Source organism: Schistocerca cancellata, chromosome 3 (assembly GCF_023864275.1).
Source record: "Schistocerca cancellata isolate TAMUIC-IGC-003103 chromosome 3, iqSchCanc2.1, whole genome shotgun sequence".
Lineage (NCBI taxonomy): Eukaryota > Metazoa > Arthropoda > Insecta > Orthoptera > Acrididae > Schistocerca > Schistocerca cancellata.
The window spans coordinates 577751573-577775730 of record NC_064628.1 but is presented as its reverse complement, the minus strand read 5'-3'; the positions used below and the strand labels follow the sequence as shown (position 1 = coordinate 577775730).

At 44.4% G+C, this 24158-nt stretch overlaps 1 protein-coding gene and 1 pseudogene across 1 annotated transcript in view; one reads left to right on the top strand and one right to left on the bottom strand.

Moving 5' to 3' along the window:
* LOC126176437 (solute carrier family 22 member 13-like) overlaps positions 1-24158 on the bottom strand; it is a 123634-nt gene that overhangs the window by 57530 nt on the left and 41946 nt on the right. The window lies entirely within an intron of this gene.
* Positions 20627-20744, top strand: LOC126177381 (5S ribosomal RNA; annotated as a pseudogene).

The window sequence follows — 24158 nt, the reverse complement described above, 5'->3', positions numbered from 1 at the left end:
GGAAACGTGGTGGTATGCATATCTCCTCCTTAAACGATGCATCACAACAACGTTTCACCAGGCAGCGCCGGTCAACTGGTGTTTGTGTATGAGAAATCGGTTGGAAACTTTCCTCAAGTGAGCACGTTGTAGGTGTTGCCACCGGCACCAACCTTGTGTGAATGCTCTGAAGAGCTAATCATTTGCATATCACAGCATGTTCTTCCTGTCTGTGATATTTCGCGTCTGTAGCACGTCATCTTCGTGGTGTAGCAATTATAATGGTCAGTAGTGTAACTGTTCTGTGCAGCGTCCGAATTTCGACTTTCTCCCCGACGACACAGAGACAGTGCCTCCTGCGGCCCCCCCGTAGTATCTTCATTGATAAACGATAATACGACAGCCATATGTACTGCCATAATAGACTGGAGCTGACGTTTTGCAGTTCGGTACCATTTTTATTTGCTGGACAAGCAGCGCATATTATATAAGAAAACTAGCTCTACAGAAATCTATACGTTCCTCTGTATCTTCGCGCCCTGTATTACAATGACTTTCCAGTTTGTGCACACATGAAAAAAAAACATCAGCTGTTGGATACGTCTCGTCTCGCCTTCCAGCATTCCTACTGCATCTTTCAATGGCTCTAAAAAGTCGCAAGTTCTTTTACAGTGTTATTGTCGCGACCAGTAAGTTCTTCTTAGACGCCTATCTCCAGAAGCATTTCCACACTTTCATTCTGCTGACTAACTACAGGCTGCAGCATATCAAACAAGCTGTTTCACCTTCTCTCCGGTACTTGCTTGAAGCTTGTCTGTACCGAATTTACGAAATGGTTCACGTGGCTCTGAGCACTATGGGACTTAACATCTATGGTCATCAGTCCCCTAGAACTTAGAACTACTTAAACCTAACTAACCTAAAGACAGCAGACAACACCCAGTCATCACGAGGCAGAGAAAATCCCTGACCCCGCCGGGAATCGAACCCGGTAACCCGGGCGTGGAAAGCGAGAACGCTACCGCACGACCACGAGCTGCGGGCACCGAATTTACGTCACCAGTTTTGTTCATGATACAGATAGTCCTCTTTGGCAGCGTAAGTCGTGAAATAAACCATTGCAACCACATATATTAAATAATCGTCATCGAAAATGTGGTTCAGGACTGTGTTCAAAACACGTGTAATCCATGCATAATGCTGAAAGACTGTAGTGCCTTGTATACAGGGTGAGTCACCTAACATTACCGCTGGATATCTTTCGTAAACCACATCAAATACTGACGAATCGATTCCACAGACCGAACGTGAGGAGAGGGGCTAGTGCAATTGGTTAATACAAACCATAAAAAAATGCACGGAAGTATGTTTGTTAACACAAACCTACGTTTTTTAAAATGGAACCACGTTAGTTTTGTTAGCACATCTGAACGTATAAACAAATACGTAATCAGTGCCGTTTGTTGCATTGTAAAATGTTAATTACATCCGGAGATATTGTAACCTAAAGTTGACGCTTGAGTACCACTCCTCCGCTGTTCGATCGTGTGTATCGGACAGCACCGAATTACGTAGGGATCCAAAGGGAACGGTGATGGACCTTAGATACAGAAGAGACAGGAACAGCACATTACGTCCACATGCTAACACCTTTTTATTGGTCTTTTTCACTGACGCACATGTACATTAAATGGCTCTGAGCACTATGGGACTTAACATCTATGGTCATCAGTCCCCTAGAACTTAGAACTACTTAAACCTAACTAACCTAAGGACAGCACACAACACCCAGCCATCACGAGGCAGAGAAAATCCCTGACCCCGCCGGGAATCGAACCCGGGAACCCGGGCGTGGGAAGCGAGAACGCTACCGCACGACCACGAGATGCGGGCGCACATGTACATTACCATGAGGGGTGAGGTACACGTACACACGTGGTTTCCGTTTTCAATTACGGAGTGGAATAGAGTGTGTCCCGACATGTCAGGCCAATAGATGTTCAATGTGGTGGCCATCATTTGCTGCACACAATTGTAATATGTGGCTTAATGAATGTCGTACGCGCCGCAGTACATCTGGTGTAATGTCGCCGCAGGCTGCCACAATACGTTGTTTCATATCCTCTGGGGTTGTAGGCACATCACGGTACACATTCTCCTTTAACGTACCCCACAGAAAGAAGTCCAGAGGTGTAAGATCAGGAGAACGGGCTGGCCAATTTATGCGTCCTCCACGTCCTATGAAACGTCCGTCGAACATCCTGTCAAGGGTCAGCCTAGTGTTAATTGCGGAATGTGCAGGTGCACCATCATGCTGATACCACATACGTCGACGCGTTTCCAGTGGGACATTTTCGAGCAACGTTGGTAGATCATTCTGTAGAAACGCGATGTATGTTGCAGCTGTTTGGGCCCCTGCAATGAAGTGAGGACCAATGAGGTGGTCGCCAATGATTCCGCACCATACATTTACAGTCCACGGTCGCTGTCGCTCTACCTGTCTGAGCCAGCGAGGATTGTTCACGGACCAGTAATGCATGTTCCGTAGATTCACTGCCCCGTGGTTTGTGAAACCCACTTCATCGGTAAACAGGTAGAACTGCAACGCATTCTCTGTTAATGCCCATTGACGGAATTGCACTCGATGATTAAAGTCATCACCATGTAATTGCTGATGTAGCGACACATGAAACGGGTGAAAGCGGTGATGATGCAGTATGCGCATGACACTACTTTGATTCAGTCCACCGGCTCTCGCAATGCCCTCTGTACTCATGTGTGGGTTCATGGCAACAGCAGCTAACACACCAACTGCACCAGCTTCTGTGACGGGCCTGTTACGGACCCGTTTGCGTGCTACGACCATACCTGTTGCATACAGTTGGCGGTAGATGTTTTGCAATGTGCGGCACGTTGGATGCTCTCTGTCCGGGTACCGTTCTGCATACACCCTGCAGTCTTCAGCTGCATTTCGTCGACACCCGCCATAGATGAGTATCATCTCCGCCTTTTCAGAGTTCGAATACTCCATGGTCACAGTTCCTACAACACTACACTATCACAGACGTCTGGTAACACGGTGTACTACAGTTGGTCTGCGTGCGGAGACGAATGCAGAATAACAATAGTAGCAAGCGCTACATGCGGACACTGCGACAGCTAGACCAAACCACAACAGTGCACTACAGCCACACTCGTAAACACGGTCGTCATCGTAAACATGTCCCTGCAGATGCTGCTCGCTGACCGTGGCCCGTGTTTGTTACAATACGCAACTGAACGTCGGAGGTTTCAAGCGTCAACTTTAGGTCACAATATCTCCGGATGTAATTAACATTTTACAATGCAACAAACGGCACTGATTACGTATTTGTTTATATGTTCAGATGTGCTAACAAAACTAACGTGGTTCCATTTAAAAAAACGTAGGTTTGTGTTAAAAAACATACTTCCGTGCATTTTTGTATGGTTTGTGTTAACCAATTACACTAGCCCCTCTCCTCACGTTCGGTCTGTGGAATCGGTTCGCCAGTATTTGATGTGGTTTACGAAATACATCCAGCGGTAACGTTAGGTGACTCACCCTGTATATCACCACCTAGGTCAGTGAAAAATGAAGTCTTATTAAAATGCTGGGGATTTACTCGTAACAGTTTGGATAATGTTTCATCAACGTAGACCTCAATAAATTTCCCGGAGTTTTTTCCTCTCAGAAAAGAGAATTGTAACCAATATCATATTTCGCAGTGCCCAATCTTGATAAACAAACCGTGTAGCAATTAATATGCTACACATTTTCCTATATGTATCTGTCATATATCCGTTGTACATAAATATACGAGGGCTATCTAGAAAGTAAGTTCCGATCGTCCGCGAAATGGGCACTACTGTGAAAATCAAAAATGTGTTATTTGCAACAGCTAGACACAACTCCCAGCTAATTATCTAGTTAATCAACGCTCCAACTTATACGTTTGTCGTGGCGTTGTACCAATTTTCAATACCTTGTCACATAAGGTACCGCCAAGTGCTTTCCGCTAATTCTCTACGCAGGTCTACAGCTCGTTGTCTGTGCCAAAATGTTGTCTTCATAGTCAGCGGTTCGTACGAGCAGAGATGAAACTGTGATCGTCAATTGCTCTCTGTATTGTGGGTGGTCAAACACTTCCCACTGAAGACGCCGTAGGAGGGTCTTCATTGCCCCTGCAGAGGGCAGCTAAGAATTGTCATGAAGAAGGAGCGGCGTGGCAGTTGTGTTGCATGGGCTGCATAGCTTCAGGAGAAATTTCTCAGCAGGCCCTCGTATTTGGCGGGAGACACTGTTTTCCAGGTACAGTCACGTGCTCACTCTGCACTCAGAACTGATGATGATGATGATGTTTGGTTTGTGGGGCGCTCAACTGCGTGGTTATCAGCGCCCGTACAATTACCCAACCTTTGCTCAGTCCAATTTCGCCACTTTCCTGGATGATGATGAAATGATGAGGACAACACAAACACCCAGTCATCTCGAGGCAGGTGAAAATCCCTGACCCCGCCGGGAATCGAACCCGGGACCCCGTGCTCGGGAAGCGAGAACGCTACCGCGAGACCACGAGCGGCGGACTGCACTCAGAACTGAAAAGAGCGATGTGACGCGATCGGTGGGCGATCTACAGACACTGCCCAACACATCTGTGCGAAGCTTCATCGGATTTTTACAGTGGTTTCCATTTCACGAGGCTGGCCGGTGTAGCCGAGCGGTTCTAGGCGCTTCAGTCTGGAACCGCGGTCCCACGTTCGAATCCTGCCTCAGACACAGATGTGTGTGATGTCCCTAGGTTAGTTAGGTTTAAGGAGTTCTTAGTTCTAGGGGAGTGATGACCTCAGATGTTAAGTCCCATAGTGCTCAGAGCCATTTGAACCATTTTTGAACCATTTCGCAATCGATCGGAACTTACTTTCTGGATAGCCCTCGTACATTGACGGGTATGTCTTGGATAACGCTGGGCATCATACTCTGCCATAATTATATCATTGGATCGTCTTTCACTGTTTCGTGATCCTGTAGTAAAATGACGTTTACCATACCAATTCAATTTACAGGAAGGCCTGCACAGGCTCGATTATTAGTGTAGCGTCTAATACTTCTTCTGTTGTCAGTGATACGTTACTTCCTTTCACATATGTCTCATGAAATGACTGCAACTAGTAAGTCAAGCTAATACAAATGTTTTATTCCACAACAAAATAATCGATTTTTCACACATTTGGGGGAGACAGGGAAACATGTGATTAATCATTGAGGGCAAACCCAGCAAACTCCTTTCTCAGAGCCCCACTATCTTGCCAGTGGGTGTCGCAGTCCCTTTGTTTTTACTGTACAGGAGTTTCGTGTTTTTAAAGTGTGCGACCAAACTTGTGCATATAGCACTACATAGGATGGGGTAGTATGCCAACTTACATACAGGGTGTTTCAAAAATGACCAGTATATTTGAAACGGCAATAAAAACTAAACGAGCAGCGATAGAAATACACCGTTTGTTGCAATATGCTTGGGACAACAGTACATTTTCAGGCGGACAAACTTTCTAAATTACAGTAGTTACAATTTTCAACAACAGATGGCGCTGCAAGTGATGTGAAAGATATAGAAGACAACGCAGTCTGTGGGTGCGCCATTCTGTACGTCGTCTTTCTGCTGTAAGCGTGTGCTGTTCACAACGTGCAAGTGTGCTGTGGACAACATGGTTTATTCCTTAGAACAGAGGATTTTTCTGGTGTTGGAATTCCACCGCCTAGAACACAGTGTTGTTGCAACAAGACGAAGTTTTCAACGGAGGTTTAATGTAACCAAAGGACCGAAAAGCGATACAATAAAGGATCTGTTTGAAAAATTTCAACGGACTGGGAACGTGACGGATGAACGTGCTGGAAAGGTAGGGCGACCGCGTACGGCAACCACAGAGGGCAACGCGCAGCTAGTGCAGCAGGTGATCCAACAGAGGCCTCGGGTTTCCGTTCGCCGTGTTGCAGCTGCGGTCCAAATGACGCCAACGTCCACGTATCGTCTCATGCGCCAGAGTTTACACCTCTATCCATACAAAATTCAAACGCGGCAACCCCTCAGCGCCGCTACCATTGCTGCACGAGAGACATTCGCTAACGATATAGTGCACAGGATTGATGACGGCGATATGCATGTGGGCAGCATTTGGTTTACTGACGAAGCTTATTTTTACCTGGATGGCTTCGTCAATAAACAGAACTGGCGCATATGGGGAACCGAAAAGCCCCATGTTGCAGTCCCATCGTCCCTGCATCCTCAAAAAGTACTGGTCTGGGCCGCCATTTCTTCCAAAGGAATCATTGTCCCATTTTTCAGATCCGAAACGATTACTGCATCACGCTATCTGGACATTCTTCGTGAATCTGTGGCGGTACAAACTGCCTTAGACGACACTGCGAACACCTCGTGGTTTATGCAAGATGGTGCCCGGCCACATTGCACGGCCGACGTCTTTAATTTCCTGAATGAATATTTCGATGATCGTGTGATTGCTTTGGGCTATCCGAAACATACAGGAGGCGGCGTGGATTGGCCTCCCAATTCCCCAGACATGAACCCCTGTGACTTCTTTCTGTGGGGACACTTGAAAGACCAGGTGTACCGCCAGAATCCAGAAACAATTGAACAGCTGAAGCAGTACATCTCATCTGCATGTGAAGCCATTCCGCCAGACACGTTGTCAAAGGTTTCGGGTAATTTCATTCAGAGACTACGCCATATTATTGCTACGCATGGTGGATATGTGGAAAATATCGTACTATAGAGTTTCCCAGACCGCAGCGCCATCTGTTGTTGACAATTGTAACTACTGTAATTTCGAAAGTTTGTCTGCCTGAAAATGTACTGTTCTCCCAAGCACATTGTAACAAACGGTGTATTTCTATCGCTGCTCGTTTAGTTTTTATTACCGTTTCAAATATACCGGTCATTTTTGAAACACCCTGTATATGCATACATGCATACATACTTTTTACACTGTTCATAGAGGCGTCGCACTCCCTATGTCTTTACTGTACAGGAGCTTTGCGTTTTGAAGATTTGCGATCAAAGTTGTGATACAGTAGGGTGTAGTATGTCAATACGTATTTTTTGTTTTTGTTCTTTCCGTAGGTTGGAGTCAGACAGAAAAGAAACGTGACACTACCGCCTTGTTTCACCAACTGCCATGCACTATACAGTAGCTTACAGGGTATTTGTTTCGTAATAGATGTAGGATGGTGCATTTTTCTGTAAAAAGGAAGTACTGAACTGTTGGGAGACCTGTGGCTGAGCAGTGAGGAGACTGGCATTTGGTCTGAACGTAAATAAATGTAAGTATTGCGCCTAAGTGGAATGAGATATCCTATACATCATAACAAAAAAAGTGAAGGGACTGGTAGTTGACTCTGAATGTAATGTACTGGATATAAATCACAAAACAAGAGGAGGGGTGAATAGGTGCGGTGTAAGGCAATTATTGGTCTCAGTTTCTCTGTATTTAGAGGAATAAAGACGTTAAACAGTGTTGGTGTTGATTCCTAGAGGGCATTACGCTACGCTACAATAACCAGTAAAAAAGAAAGAAAGAAAAAACTGAAACACTTACAGTGCATAGCCAATCACGCACACATCTGTAGCTTGTCCATAATGATTTTTTTCCTCGTTTTAGGTACAGCATTCGTTCTGACCCAGTAGGTGGAAATCGTATAATGGTATTAATGTCCGCTAGTAAGTGTCCAGATACTTTAGATCAGATTGCATATCGCTAAAATGGATGAAACATGCCGAATATTGCTAAGCATTCTCTCTGAGTCTTGGGAGTCGTCGGTCCCTCACGCAGCATTTTGTCCATCATCGGTGGTGGCCCCTCTGTCTGTACACCAACTGCAGTCCTGCGTGGGCAGGGAGGTGGGAGGGTATGTTATTTCATGTAGGGCTGCTGCTGGCTGCCCTTTGTAAACTCCATGATAGAAGCGAGGAGGCACCTGTCGTGGTATCAAACACACAAGCGCTCTAGAACGAACGGCTCAGCAAAGACAGACGCATTGCTGCTGCAACAGTGTTCTGCTGTGCAGTAGGAGTACACTGTACATGGCACGAAATTTGTGTTTTTTGCTTGTTCTTAAATACATACCTTGCCTATTCTTAACCCAGTGTTAGTGGCACAAGTATGTGTTATTACCTTAGATGTTTAGCAATGTAGGTCAAATCAGATGTGCACTTTGGTGGCCCAAGATGTGGATCATTATGAGGAACACAGCGCCGTCTGCGGCCGTGCTGTGCTGGAAATGTGGGCTATCCAAAAGGCATGTACGATGCATCGTGTGGGCTTCGCAAGTGTGGTATATTAGTGACGTATGCACCTTTCTCAGTAGAAGCGTTCCCTCCGTTATTTTTATAAGTCCAGTACATTCTTATAATGTTAATGGTCTTGATAGTGATGACACACACTATTAGCATGGGAGAATAAGCATGTCTATGTGGGACATAGGACTGGTGGGTATTTGTTGTTAAAGAAGAAACTGTTTAGTGATGAAGGTCTATGTAATATGGTACATTATCGCACTGCGGTGTTTAATCCACATTTTTACCTGTGTCTTCTCGAAATAAGTGTCAATATGTGGAGTACTCGGAAAAAATCGGTAAAATCGTAAATAGCAATGGTGCGCTTGTAAAAGATACGTAGCAGGAATTTAGTTGTTGCTAAATAGCGTATTGAGAAAATTTTTAATGTTCACAGTCCAGTATTTATGTATGTACTGTTGAAAAAAATCACCACAAAGCCCGCATTTACATGCGTCTTCTTAAAAAAATCGCTAAAATTTCCTCAAAACCCAATTCACGTGTATCTTCTTAAAAAGTGGCGAAAAATCTGTATAATAGCTGTGACATCCGTATTTGTGTATGTCTTCTTAAAAAGTCGGTAAAATACAACGACAGTGTAAACAGCATCATAGGTGGCAGAAAATAACTTCGGACGCAATAGTCCCCCAGAAATTGCGTAAAAGAAACCAACACCATTGGGTGCAATACTGTGTTGAAATTTTCCTTACATCGCGTGAATTTACTTATGCTGCTGCTGATGTTGCTCGACCGAGATACAGACTACGAATGCCAAGTCTCCTCTCAGGATGCTGGGGACTTTGATGGGGGCGGTAGTTTGGAGCGGGTGGCGTATACGAGCGTACTGCATCACTGGGGGAGAGAAGACGCCATTTTGGGTCATAAATAACGTTCTTTAGTAAGACAATTTCCTCTCTAGGCTACAAGCGTTTGACCATTAACTAATAGCGGAGTCAACATGAGTGTCTTATTCGGCCGCCATCTCGACCTTTTATTTTTCTTATCGTTTTTCTTCTCTCTCTCTCTTTTTTAATGGACCATCAATTAAACTACACCGACAGTTACAGCCCATTAACAACGTCCTAAATGTACAAAACGAAGGCCCAGGTGAGCGCTTAGTTTGTCTAAGGACACTAGGGCAGTGGCCGATTTATTTACGTTAGGAGAACAATGGGACTTCGTCACTCAACCCGCCTTGCCCCACGACCCATGCGAAAGCTAAGAGCGACATTGTGATGTCTGGCAACAGGAGTAAGCTACGAAGATTTAGAATTTTCGACAACAATGTCTAAACAAGCACTGAGCGGAATGTTACCTTACACGTATAAATGTTTATACGTTATCCTGAAGAAGAATATCATGAAAACAAGTGAAGACTCTCATCTCTGTAACACATTAATTGTTCAAGTTACAGACAACATTTTTTTCTAATTTTCAGTAAGTTTTGAACTCCACAGAGCGTAATAAATGATAGGTGTGGTCAATGAGGTCCCTTTTGCTTCATTTCTGAGAATATGGGGATTTACAATTTCGTTCTTGAGGCTAACCAGTAAGCTTTTATAAACTTTTGCACCGGAATATGGAACTCCATATGTGGTTCGCAGTGTTCATGAAAAGTTTTAATATTTTGGTAATGACCTAAATAGTTTACGCCTGCACTCACTCTTGTTATGAACCACGTACTCTGTTGTGCAGTACACACAGGGTGTATCAGAATTAATGACCAAAACGCAGACAGTTGAAAGTACATTGTACTAGAAGCTAAAAAGTCCCCGTAAAGGTCCGCTATTGGACCGTTTGCGAGATAACGGCGACTTTGTGATTTCATCCAGCACCGACTTGATTCTGTGTAAACATAATCCCAGTTATGAAAACGTAACAATACTAGACAATATTTAAAAAAGTTATTAGATACTTTGGTAAAAGTGCAGGTGCTTTGAATGGACACAGTAACAGCGTCTTGTCTACTCATAGTTATAGGAGAGAATCAAAGTGTCATCCTTATACCCTCATCCAAGCCTGTACCCGTCGCCGCAATTCAACCGAGTTTCGAATTCTAACTGCATCATTTTTAAAGTCTTGACAAGCACTAAGTTTCTGCTCCAACGCTTCAACTATGTTAAAAGTAGAATCGTACCCCAAACACAGACTTTCATGGTGTTTAGATCAGGTGACCTGGAGGCCACGGTACAGGATCTCCTCACCAAATCCATTTCTGACCATATCGGCGCGCTAGATGACGACTCACCATAGCAGCATACTGTGCCGGTGCTCCATCAACCATGTACCACATTGTCTGCTGCTGTTCTAAGGGAACATCGCCAGCCAAAGTCGCAAGACGATACAGCAGAAAGTTAACGTAATTCCGTACTCTGAGTGTATCTGGTAACAGTGAGAAGATTACCTAGTGCCCCTAAACACATATTCAATGACAAGCGCTGCTGATGTGGAGACTTATGCTCAGCATGTGGGTTGGGAGCTAGATGACTTAAAAGGTGACGATTGTGATCATTAGAGACACCATCACGAGTGAACTCAACTTCGTCTGTAAATAAAATGTTATTGTCAAACGAAGGGTTGCCCACAGCTTGTCGTTGCATCCACTGACAGAACTTTAGTCTAGGGCTAACGTGCGCCTCACAAAGACACTGAAGTCGTTGGAGATGGTACGTGTCCACTGCATGTTGGTGTATTATGCTCCAAACACTTCTGTGGTTCATTCTAGCAATTTGTGTTGCAAGTCAAGACATCTGAAGAATATACTGGACTGTTTCCAGCACCACATCTTCAAGCACAGGTGTAATTCATGCAGCCCTACTCGCTCTCACAGTATGAGCAAAGCTTCCAGTTTCTCGGTGGCGTTGATGCATCCGACTCTCGAAGATACCTTCTGGCAGGGTATACTTCAAGGCACAAGCGTGCAGGCTCCCATACATTGCCGTTAGCCGCTCCATACATGAAATGCATATACACATACTCATCGATTCTGTGATGTTCCATGTTACGACCAACACTCGAACAACACAGTTGACGCTCCAGAAAAAACTGACAGGAGTGGTACTCTGACTGTGTATTACACTGTCTCATCCGTTTTGTTCAGAGCACAATGCGTCGAAACTGTAAACAAAGACCTTTCGAAGTTTACACAGAAATACGTCAATAGTGACTGGTAACCAGAGTATCGCCATTATCCCGTAAACATATCACTTGCGAATGTGTTTGCTGGAAAATTTTTGCTCCTCATAACATGTCCTTTCCACCATATACGTTAAAGCCATTAATTATGATACAGCCGGCCGATTGTGGCCAATCGGTTCTTGGCGCTTCAGTCTGGAACCGCGCGACCGCTACGGTCGCAGGTTCGAATCCTGCCTCGCGCATGGATGTGTGTGATGTCCTTAGGTTAGTTAGGTTTAAGTAGTTCTAAGGTCTAGGGGACTGATGAACTCAGATGTTAAGTCACATAGCACTCAGAGCCATTTGAACCAATTATGATACATCCTATACACCAACATAAATTTATAAGATACCCTATGTCTCTGAAGTTCCTGTTTCACATTCACACAATATTCTGACTGCACTCTATATACATAAAAGATTCTGGCGTAGAACAATAATGAGTTAAAGTATGCTAGCAATCCCATATGCAGGTGAATGTAATGAGAGATATTTCGTAGCGCAATACAGGAAGAATTAATACACTGACGAAACAAAAAATCGCAAAATCAAGGAGGAGTTGTGCGTTAAAAACGAAAGTTGGTGGACATCTTAAAGATGATGTCCATTCCAGTTTCGATCCAGTCGCATAAGAGGATGCAAATCAGGTTTGCTTTAAATACACGCTGTAACGGCAGTGAGGATTAGTACCTCTGAGACGCGACGTGGTAAGTTGATGTTACCCAAGATTGCCTTTAAGGCAACAAAGACGTCGTTATCAGCACCTCACGGAGCTTAAATTTGGTCTTGTAATAGGGCTACAAGAAGCTGGAAGTTCTTTCTGCAATAGTGCAGGAAGAATTTGCAGAAATGTAGTCACTGAAAGTGATTTTTGGCAGCGGTGGTCACGAAAATGTACGGGTGCAAGAAAACCGGTCTCCAGACGGCCAGAGTGGGGAGGCCATAAGGCATAAGGATCTGGCGAATCGTACTGCATCTGCAGCAGCAATTTCAGGAGAACTCTCGTAATTATCCCACATATCCTGACGGCAAATTTTTTCGCCAAGCTAGTGATTCGACCTACTTCGACCTGCTGTGCTGCCATTCATAAACAGCATTCCAACGCTCGCCCACATACCGCTGTTGTAGCACAATACACTCTATAGAGTGTCGACATGTTTCTTTGGCCAGCTCGATCACCATGTCCGTCTCAAATGGAGCACATATGGTACTAATTGAAGGCATTCAATTACTTGCATAGACAGAACATATCTCCCTGTATTTTGAAGCAACTAAGGAACCACGGAAAACAGAAAATATGACGAGCATTTACTGCCCCGTATTGACGAACCAAGTGCTTGAGGTTCTGCGTCCCACAGAGTGACATCCAGCAACTGTACAACACAATGCATTCAACATTCTTGCAATTATACCGGTTTCTCTCAAGCTTATATTAACCTGTCACCTTGCATTGTTAATCACTTAAATACGAGGGTCACTCCAAAAGTAATGCACACTATTTTTTTTTTAAGTTCAACTTTTATTCTACACGTTTGAAAGTTTTGCAGTGTATAGATTCATCCTTTAGGAACAATATTTTCATTTATCCACATAATTTACATCCCTCTAAACTGCTTTACGCCATCTTGGAACCAGCGCCTGTATAGCCGCACGGTAAAATTCTGGACCAACCTGTTGGAGCCACTGTTTGGCAGCGTGCACAAGGGAGTCATCATCTTCAAACCTTGTTCCACGAAGAGTGTCTTTCAGTTTCCCAAAGAGATGATAGTCACATGGAGCCAGGTCAGGACTGTAAGGCGGGTGTTTCAGTGTTGTCCATCCGAGTTTTGTGATCGCTCCCATGGTTTTTTGAGTGACATGTGGCTGTGCATTGTCGTGCAACAGCAAAACATCCTACTTTTGCCGATGTGGTCGAGCACTACTCATCGAGCTTGAAGTTTCTTCAGTGTCATCATATATGCATCAGAATTTATGGTGGTTCCATTTGGCATGATGTCCACAAGCATGAGTCCTTCGGAATCGAAAAACACTGTAGCCATAACTTTTCCAGCAGAAGGTGTGGTTTTGAAGTTTTTTTTTATTGGGTGAATTTGCATGATGCCACTCCATTGATTGCCTCTTCGTCTCTGGTGAAATATGATGGAGCCACGTTTCATCATCTGTCACAATTCTTGCAAGAAATTCATCTCAGCCAATCTCGTACTGTTCCAAAAGTTCGCTGCATACCGTTTTTTCGTTCCTTTGTGAGCCACTGTCAACATTCTGGGAACCCACCTGGAACAAATCTTTTTTAACGCCAACACTTTCAGTATTCTGCAAACACTTCCTTCCCCTATCCCAACGTAGCGTTACAATTCGTTCACTGTGATGCGTCTGTCAGCAGTCACCAATTCGTTAATGTCAAGTGTAGCAGCCATCTTGAAGACATGCTGTGACGGCGCCACTCACGGGAACAGGTTGAACTAAGTTTGAAAACAAGCGGGAAGGATGTATGTATACACTGTAAAACTTTCACACATGCAGAATGAAAACTGTATTTTTACAAAAACTGTGTGCATTTCTTTTGGAGTGACCCTTGTATGTTAGCTAGGCAAATGTATTCCCGAAATTTCATTACTCTGCTTTAATTGTTTATTGGCGTTGAGACTTTCTTTCTGCCAGTTTAATTTTGGTTAAGTCCTCGAGCGTTTCTTTTACTTCAGTTTCCCTGTTTGCCATGGGATAATTTTTCTTATCTTCTCTGTTATGTATTATAGGCATCCGCTTCCTTATTTCAATCTCTACAGTTCTTGAACTTCCCGAAGACATGTGTGACATTTAAATACGAGGGCGTGCTGAAAAGCAACGCCCACAAAAATTTTTTTCGGTTTTCAATATTGACTGAAGCTAGATACAACCATCTGCCTAATTGTAGCAAGTGACATGGCGGTCTGTAATGTAACTATGAAGGAAAATGAGAAACAGCGTGCTGTAATCGAGTTCCTAACCGCAGAAACATACCTCCAATTGAAATTCATAGTAGAATGGAAGCCGTGTAGGGTGATGATTGTAAAGACATTAGTAATGTGAGACTATGTGTTGTTCGTGCTCATAGTGAAGGAATCGGTGGCGCTATCGTCAACGAGTGTGAGAGAGCTCTGAATGGACGACGCCTATGACAACCGAAAAGACTCGTCGGAATTGGGTTGCTGGACTTATCAGAGAAAATCGCCGAATAACACTGGCAAAGCTCTCATGTGAGTGTGTCAAAACACAGGAACATGTACAGGCCATTATTGCAGTAAAGCGGTACAGAAATCTGTGCACTGTGGCTGGCTCAGATCCTCACTCCTGAAATGAAACAGAGGAGATCTGTCCACAGATTTGAGCAGTTTTGCTTAAACCTCGAACTTCAGTTCCTGGTTTGCGCAGATCTCACATCTGCGCAAATCCATATGCTACAATGTGTTTGCGCTGATGTGATACGAGGGCAGCTAACAACGCACCACACCAATGACAAATACACCACCTCAAGTAAAGAATCACTACTGAGAACTGATATATAATTATCTGAATCTACAAATGCAGTCAGTGAAATATTATGGCAAATTTCAAGCGGAACTGAAAACAACTTCGCCTATCCACGACTTCAATGGGCAGCCGAAACTGAGACAACACATTTTCTGAAAATATGTAAAATTAATAAGTGTTTTTCTTCAGTTTAGTATGAAATATAGTATTGTAAATATTTTATTTGTGTTATAATTAGTAACGGAAAAGTTTGAAAATTGTTCTCAAGCGTAGTATCAAATGTCAGATGAAAAATATACAAATTTTGAAAGATTTTCTAACAACGAATGCCGACTGGAAGTATCCGGGATGACAAGGAGAACATAAACACTGCCAGAGAAAAATGGAACACCTGCAAGAAGTCGGTTCAGTGGCATCAGGATACAACATGTGGATAGTGACGTGTTGTAATGTTAGCGATTTATTTGTCACGGTCATCGGCAAACGGACGATCTCTGGAGACCAGTCTGTGCGCCGTTTTAGCTCTGCAGACAATAACTATACTGAGATTAGAGGAGAGCAACGTGTACAACACTCATTCTAAGGTAGAACCGCGCCCCGACGTCGAGTACGAACTCTTGTTGAACAACGTCAACCATTTGAACAGAGTCGCATTGTTGGTCTGCAGGAAGCTTGCTGGACATGTCGACGGGCTGCGGCACATGTTGGACATAATGTATCGGTGGCGTGACGCTGATGTCAACAGTAGTCTATGGAACATTCCCGCACCCACAGACCAGGTTCTGGACGGCAGACAGTAACTGTGTTGAGATTAGACATCGACTCACTGTGAGGGCAGCAGTGACCGACGGAACATCTTCAAGGGCAGAAATCCGGGAACATGATGCACATGGCGTGCCATAAAGGACCATTTGGAACTGTCTCTTGCAGCAGGACTAAGATAATGGTGTCTCTAGCCGGGCAACCACAGACACCACGACATCGCCAAGCATGGCTAGTCTGTTGTTGCGAAAGAGTCGACTGGTCAGTGCAAAGCCACTCTGTTGTCTTCATGATGAGAATAGGTTTTGTCTGCACGTAAGTGATGGACGTACGTGGCTAGACCTGGAGAGCTGTCTTTCAGAATGCATTCGTCCAGGGCAAACAGGTCCCACCCGATTTCATGGTATGGACGTTGGTCAGTTACAACTCTCAGTCACATTAGGTGTTTCACCCAGTGCCTGCTAGCTGAACAGACTGTAAATCCCACACTACTGCCAATACTTCAACAGTCAGGTGTAGTGATTTTTCTGCAGCACAATGGACACCTCTTTGGGCTGCTACGACGCAACGTGCCCTTCGAGATGTACTACTGCTCTAGTCAGATAGATCACCGAATCTCTCGCCAACTGAACATGTATTGGATATGGTGAAGCGAGAATTTACTCTTCTTCAGAGCCTGCGAGAACCATTGCCGAATTGCAGCAAAAGGAGCAAGATACCTTCGGACAATCTATCACTTAATACGTACCGGGACCCTCGCGATAGTTTTCATGGAGAATTGCCGGCTGAAGTTTCCAGAGGCCGAGGAGGGGGGGGGGGGGAGGGGGGGCAGGTGACTCTTTGGACAACATTTAACGTAGGTTACATTTGCTCTGAATTTGTTACCATATAGTCACACAGTAATGAACTACCCGTCATAAAATGGCCTTTTCCTTGAGGGTGTTGCATTTTTTCCTGCAGTGTAAAATAACCTGCAAGCTAATAGCGAGTGATCCGCCAGTGGCGGTGCGCGTATTTCCTAAAATATCGACATCCTTCCTCCAAACGACACTTAGCTAGTCATGGTCGGGTTTCGTACCTTTCCTAGACAGTGGTAACGAGTCTCATCTCAAATTAATGGAGAGCTTTGTTAATTCAGATGGTCTCTGTGACGACACTAGTTTATCTTCATGCTCTGAGAAAACAATTCATAACATGTATGATGTATCCAATTGTTTTTTCGGGAATGTTGTCGACAAGAATGCGGAAGTACAATTCGTTGGCTGTAGTGCGCGCAAAATATTAACGCATTTCAGTGTAATTGTCTTCCTACGCATAAATTGCGCGTTCAGAGTGTATAAAATGTCATGAAATGTTTTGAATATCTTGTGGGAAGATGTTCTAATTATTAACATAATGTTTGAAACCATTATTATTTATAATAATCATATTCAAAAGATTTACTCTTTTTAAATCCTCAAACTAAGTTAACAGTTGCAGACGTCAGAGATCTTTTAAAACTAAACTACTGGACTTGTATAATAATAATAATAATAACGTATTAATTTCATTCTGAGTCATGCGTTTTTCACTTGCAGATGCAGAAAAATTATACTAAAGAAGATTTGGAGAGGGCAGTTAGCGCTGTAAACGAGAGAAGGCTATTGATAAGACAGGCTGAGAGGACATAGGGAGTCCCATTCAATACTATTCGGAAGAGAGTGAATGGGAAAGTTCGATTAGGATGGAAGAGATCTGGACCAAAATCTCTCTTCGGCGAAGAAGTTGAGCAACAAATTTACGAAATTATTGTAGGGTTGGAAAAGTTGTAGCATAGTTAGAGTAGAAAAGATGTGTTCAAAATTTCAGGAGAAGCAGATGCTAAGGGAGCGGTCAACATTTTCAAAAATGACTTGCAGTCCAAACGATGGTACAGTTTAACACATCAGAAAATCTTTCCGCCATCCGCTCCGGCATGGAAACAGAAAATACTAATGAGGAGATCTTAGAAAAGCTGATGGGTATAATTCAGGAACTCCGTGTTACAGGTTGCGACATCTTCAACGTTTACGAAACTGGGTTAACGATGGTCAATAAAAGTGGGAAAACTGTTGCTCCAAAAGGTTGCAGAACAGTGGTTATAAGACAAAGTGGCGGAATAAGTGAAAACATAACGCTTATGGTCGTTATGTATGCTACAGGAACTGTAGTTCTACCACAATGGTCATTTACGTAGGATGCAGGTTAATCGAAGACCTTTTGAACGGAGCTCTGGAAGATATAATTTTTGCCACCTCGCCAAATGGATACATTGATTCCAAAAATTTTACAGATCCTTCGCGAAATTCACTGTGAAAGTACCTCCCAAACGACCAATATTTCTGCTTCTAGATTGTCATGCTTCGAGTCTATCCTGAGAAACTCTGCTTCTGGATAGATAAAACAACATTCATTTCCTAATGTTTCCTTCTCACACTACTCACATATTCCAGCAACTGAATGTTGGAGTTTTTGGGGCTGTGAAGAAATGCTTCTCGGAAGAACGTACTAAACAACTGAGGAGAGACAAGAAGATGTACATTATCAGATAAGGCTTCCGCAAGTTGCTAACTCCAGCGTGGCAAAAAGCAGTTACTCTTGGAAACATAAAGAGTGGATTTAGAGGCAGTGGTATCTGGCCATTGGTGCCTTATGTTCGGGAGTCGTGCGTTGGTGGAAGATAATCGCAGTACATCTGCAAGTACTGTGCGAGAAGATATCCACAACCCCGATGTTCATCCAACGAAAGAGGAAAAACCGCTGTGTCGCCAGTGGTTCAGGTATTGAGAGAAATGACGACACCAGAGGAGGACTTGACAAGGCCCTCTAGAAAAGTCACCAATACAAGATATGTGACGTCACTTGAGTTCCTAAAAGAGTTTGAAGAACAGGAAAAAGAATAAGAAAAGAAGAAAAGAGAGGGAATATCTCGAAGAGGAGACATGAAACGTCATCTGAAAGTTCAGAGAGCGACGAAGACGATCACACTGCCTGTGAAATATGTGGTGGGACATACAGAGATGACTGCAATGGAGGAAGCTGGATCCTGTGCAATAAGTGCAAAGTGTGGCCTCACCAAACATGTCAGAATTCAGCAAACAATGATTGATCAAAATACTTCACATGTGAAAACTGCAAAAAGGTGTACGTCTAACTTACAAAAGGCAACTTCATAAGATTGAGCACTATTGCATCTACACTCCTGGAAATTGAAATAAGAACACCGTGAATTCATTGTCCCAGGAAGGGGAAACTTTATTGACACATTCCTGGGGTCAGATACATCACATGATCACACTGACAGAACCACAGGCACATAGACACAGGCAACAGAGCATGCACAATGTCGGCACTAGTACAGTGTATATCCACCTTTCGCAGCAATGCAGGCTGCTATTCTCCCATGGAGACGATCGTAGAGATGCTGGATGTCGTCCTGTGGAACGGCTTGCCATGCCATTTCCACCTGGCGCCTCAGTTGGACCAGCGTTCGTGCTGGACGTGCAGACCGCGTGAGACGACGCTTCATCCAGTCCCAAACATGCTCAATGGGGGACAGATCCGGAGATCTTGCTGGCCAGGGTAGTTGACTTACACTTTCTAGAGCACGTTGGGTGGCACGGGATACATGCGGACGTGCATTGTCCTGTTGGAACAGCAAGTTCCCTTGCCGGTTTAGGAATGGTAGAACGATGGGTTCGATGACGGTTTGGATGTACCGTGCACTATTCAGTGTCCCCTCGACGATCACCAGTGGTGTACGGCCAGTGTAGGAGATCGCTCCCCGCACCATGATGCCGGGTGTTGGCCCTGTGTGCCTCGGTCGTATGCAGTCCTGATTGTGCCGCTCACCTGCACGGCGCCAAACACGCATACGACCATCATTGGCACCAAGGCAGAAGCGACTCTCATCGCTGAAGACGACACGTCTACATTCGTCCCTCCATTCACGCCTGTCGCGACACCACTGGAGGCGGGCTGCACGATGTTGGGGCGTGAGCGGAAGACGGCCTAACGGTGTGCGGGACCGTAGCCCAGCTTCATGGAGACGGTTGCGAATGGTCCTCGCCGATACCCCAGGAGCAACAGTGTCCCTAATTTGCTGGGAAGTGGCGGTGCGGTCCCCTACGGCACTGCGTAGGATCCTACGGTCTTGGCGTGCATCCGTGCGTCGCTGCGGTCCGGTCCCAGGTCGACGGGCACTTGCACCTTCCGCCGACCACTGGCGACAACATCGATGTACTGTGGAGACCTCACGCCCCACGTGTTGAGCAATTCGGCGGTACGTCCACCCGGCCTCCCGCATGCCCACTATACGCCCTCGCTCAAAGTCCGTCAACTGCACATACGGTTCACGTCCACGCTGTCGCGGCATGCTACCAGTGTTAAAGACTGCGATGGAGCTCCGTATGCCACGGCAAACTGGCTGACACTGACGGCGGCGGTGCACAAATGCTGCGCAGCTAGCGCCATTCGACGGCCAACCCTCTCGCAGTGTCCGGAGCAAGTATGGTGGGTCTGACACACCGGTGTCAATGTGTTCTTTTTCCATTTCCAGGAGTGTATAATATTGTTTACACATTGTAATTTGCTTTTCTGCATCCTTTGTCTATCGAGTTTCATTTTCATTCATATCTGTAGTTTTTATCTTCAATTAGTGCCGAGCACCAGCTATGGATCACACCGGACAGTTTCTCCAGAGAATATTTTAGCCATATATGCCATACACTGACTTACGTCTTATGACATTTTTTACTAGCGTAAAGAAAGGGAACCATTTTCAATAACTGGTCTAACTATGGACTATTGCCAACGGCCTTGCCGCAGTGATGACACTGGTTCCCGTCAGATCACCGAAGTTAAGCGCCGTCGGGCTGGGCTAGCACTTGGATGGGTGACCACCCGGTCTGCCGAGCGCTGTTGGCAAGCGGGGTGCACTCAGCCCTTGTGAGGCAAACTGAGGAGCTACTTTGACTGAGAAGTCGCGGCTGCGGTCACGAAAACTGACAACGGGTGGGAGAGCGGTGTGCTGGCCACGTGCCCCTCCGTATCCACATCCACTGACGCCCCTGGGCTGAGAGGGTGACACGGCAGCCGGTCGGTACCGTTGGGCCATCCAAGGCCTGTTCTGACAGAGTTCAGTTTAGTTTAGGTTAATTATGGACCAATGCGAGTACTTAAGTTTTTTAAGAAAAACCTGTACTCAGGCCCCGTTAATATAAATTTATATTTTCCTTGATTACGGTAGATCAACTAATTAATACGTTGTACACAAAGCTTATTATTCCCCTTTACTTCCATTCGAGAAATATGAGTTGATACTTAGGTAGATCCAGAACTAGTTACTTTACCCTACTGCATGACAGGAAGTCCACAAAACCGTAGGCATTGGCTGGGGATGCTTACACTTTTCCGGCGAATTAAGACATTCCGCCACAATGATCGAATTTTGTAAACATGTTGCTACTCCTGCAAGCATTTGTTACACTTTTGGCTTTTTTACAGATTTTTTGTGAAGCGGCACACCACCAAGTGCTCTTGCAAAACATTCTCCGTGAAACGGTATCCTTTGAAAGTCCATTCCTAGACCGACAAACGGCGGGCGAGCAATAGATCAAAACTGCACAAACAGGTCGTTGCAAATGGAGCGGAAATTAAGTTGCGTGGTGGAGTCTGGTGTTGGGTGTTTCATTTCATGAATCACTGCTGCAACAAGCGTGTTTGGAAGGGAAAGTCTCTATGACATGCTTTCACCAAACCTCTTTATTTCTGTCGTAATTGTTACTATAGCTGCTGATTGGAAGGAGAGGCACGAACCCAAAAAATGTTGGTGCTTGTAAGTACATTTGCTACTGTATTTGTGATAAAATCAACTACGTTAATTAACTTTACGAATAAATGCTAAATCGGAATACGTTTCTACCAAAACTAAAAAGTGGTAGTTATGTATGAATAAAATTTTCTCAACAAACCGCATCACTTGGAAGTGACGCGGCTTGTTGAGAAGGTTTTATTGATTCAGCAGCTTTTAACTCCTTTACCATGTTTACCGTGTTCTTAGTTATGGCAAAGTACCTTATACGCCAAGTTAAATAAACTGATTCATCAGTGGCTAGAGCAATCCATCTTGCTCCTCTCTTGTATAATGGACAAAGTACTGCTGTCTTACAGCTGTCGGGTAGCGCCTCAGTCTTCCAAATGACCTGAATGTGTGTGCACAGCTCGATCTGTAGCACAAGTCTTCTATATTTCAACACTTCGGCGTGGACCATGTCATCTCATGGCGCTTTATTGCTCTTCAACTTCCATATGGCTTTTACTATGTTCTCCACCGTGACCCGGCCGAAGTGGCCGAGCGGTTCTAGGCGCTACAGTCTGGAACCGCACGACCGCTACGGTCGCAGGTTCGAGTCCTGCCTCGGGCATGGATGTGTGTGATGCCCTTAGGTTAGTTAGATTTAAGTATTTCTAAGTTCTAGGGGACTGATGACCTCAGATGTTAAGTCCCATAGTGCTCAGAGCCATTTGATCCATTTTTTTGAACCTCCACCGTGATATCAATTTGTGTAATTTGTTTCTTTTTGGTTTTCACTGAAACATAGCTCTCGTTTAGGGCAGTAAAGTTGCTCACTGCAATATTCTCTCCATCGCTCTAAGACTGATTCAGCATCCACGATCATTTTCCATTTTTGTCACTGATGTACTGACTTCTTGCTTTGAACCATTTTCCTGCCGTTTTTACATGTTCAAAGAATCTCCTACTGTCCAGATTTCCGCTATTCACTTCTAAAGAATCGAGAATTTCTCTTAGGTATATTCTCTCTTCATTTCTCAGTACTCTTGTGGTCGTTCTGCGTCAGTGTTTCATTAAGTGTATCCTATAGCCATAACCCACGTGCTTTCTTCCTTCTCTTAACTAAATCTTCACATTCCTCATTAAACCATCTACTTTATTGCTGTTTCTTCTTTCTGCACAGTGCGTTATTTACGCGTATGCCTTCACAGCGTGACATTCCTTCTCCACGTATTCTTCATTTTCTTAATTTTTTGGTACATCGAATTGGTTATTTATTTTTAACGCAAAATCTTTGCGTTTTTCCTCACTTTTTCGTTTTGGCACGTCAGACCCTGGGTTTCCATTTTCTGTTTTCGCACCCAACCTGAACTTTTCCGAATCATGAAATGGTCAGTCCCACCATGACGTGCTGGACCATATATCACTATTTTCCTCTGCTGCATGTCTGTCATTAATTGATCTGTCTGACTGGCGGTTTTTCCATCCGTTCAGCACCATGTTTCTAGATGAATTTCCTGTTGGGAATGTTGTAGAGCTGATAACCATGTTCCTTTTAGCGGCAAATGTTACCATCCTGAAACCGTTATCATTGGTTTCTCCGTGCAAGCTGTACTTTCCTGCGGTCCGAGAACAGATATTTTCATTGTCTACTTTGCCGTTAAAATCACCTATAAGTACGTATGTGTCTCCTTCAAGGATTTCTTCGTAAACACGATCTATCCCTTCATATATTTTTTCGTCATGTGCCTTCAGTAGGGGCATTAACGTTTGTGAAGGTTGCGTCATAGCTTTTCTGATTAACTGTAGGACAAACGCTTGCTCACAGTTTTTAACTGCTTCACTAGATTTACCATGTACTTACTTATGCAAAATCCATCACAATTTGTATTTTAGATCCTCCTCCGTAAAAATTGTAGTGTTCCTGCTTCGCATACCTGTTTGCCTACACATCTGATTTTCTGTAATGCCGCTACGTCTATCTTACAATGCATTCTCTTGTGCTACTACCCATGAGGACCCTGTACGGTTGGGGCTTTGGACATACCAAGTAGATATTCTTCTTCTTTGCTACGTTTGTATTCCATTAATCTATCTTGTATCCGAGACTGATTAACTTGATTAAACTTTTCTGGTTTAGGGTTTTAGGTCAACGGCAAGCCCCAAACCTGAAGGGCAAGGGGAGCTTCTGTTGGTGTTGTCATAACCTAGCCGAAAGAATCAGTTTTAAGGTGCCAGTCGCTCGCCCTCAACCTTCCTAGCAAGGGACAGGATTCACTGCCTTGACACTCACATCTCAAGTCTGCCTAAAACTTTACTAGAGTGTTACTTTTCAGTGGATATATCTGTTCGACTTCAGTATACCCCTCAACACTAATCATCGAGTCATTTATCCTAATGCTTCCTCGAACGTGTTTCGGACTAGCTCTAGCCCTGCCCTGCCCCATCGATAGAGAAGCCGTTAGCCTTTGTCTATCGGCGTTGCCCGCCGCCTACGCCGCTGAAGTATGCGGTGGAAGGGAAATCAGGAGGTGATAAGGAATAGG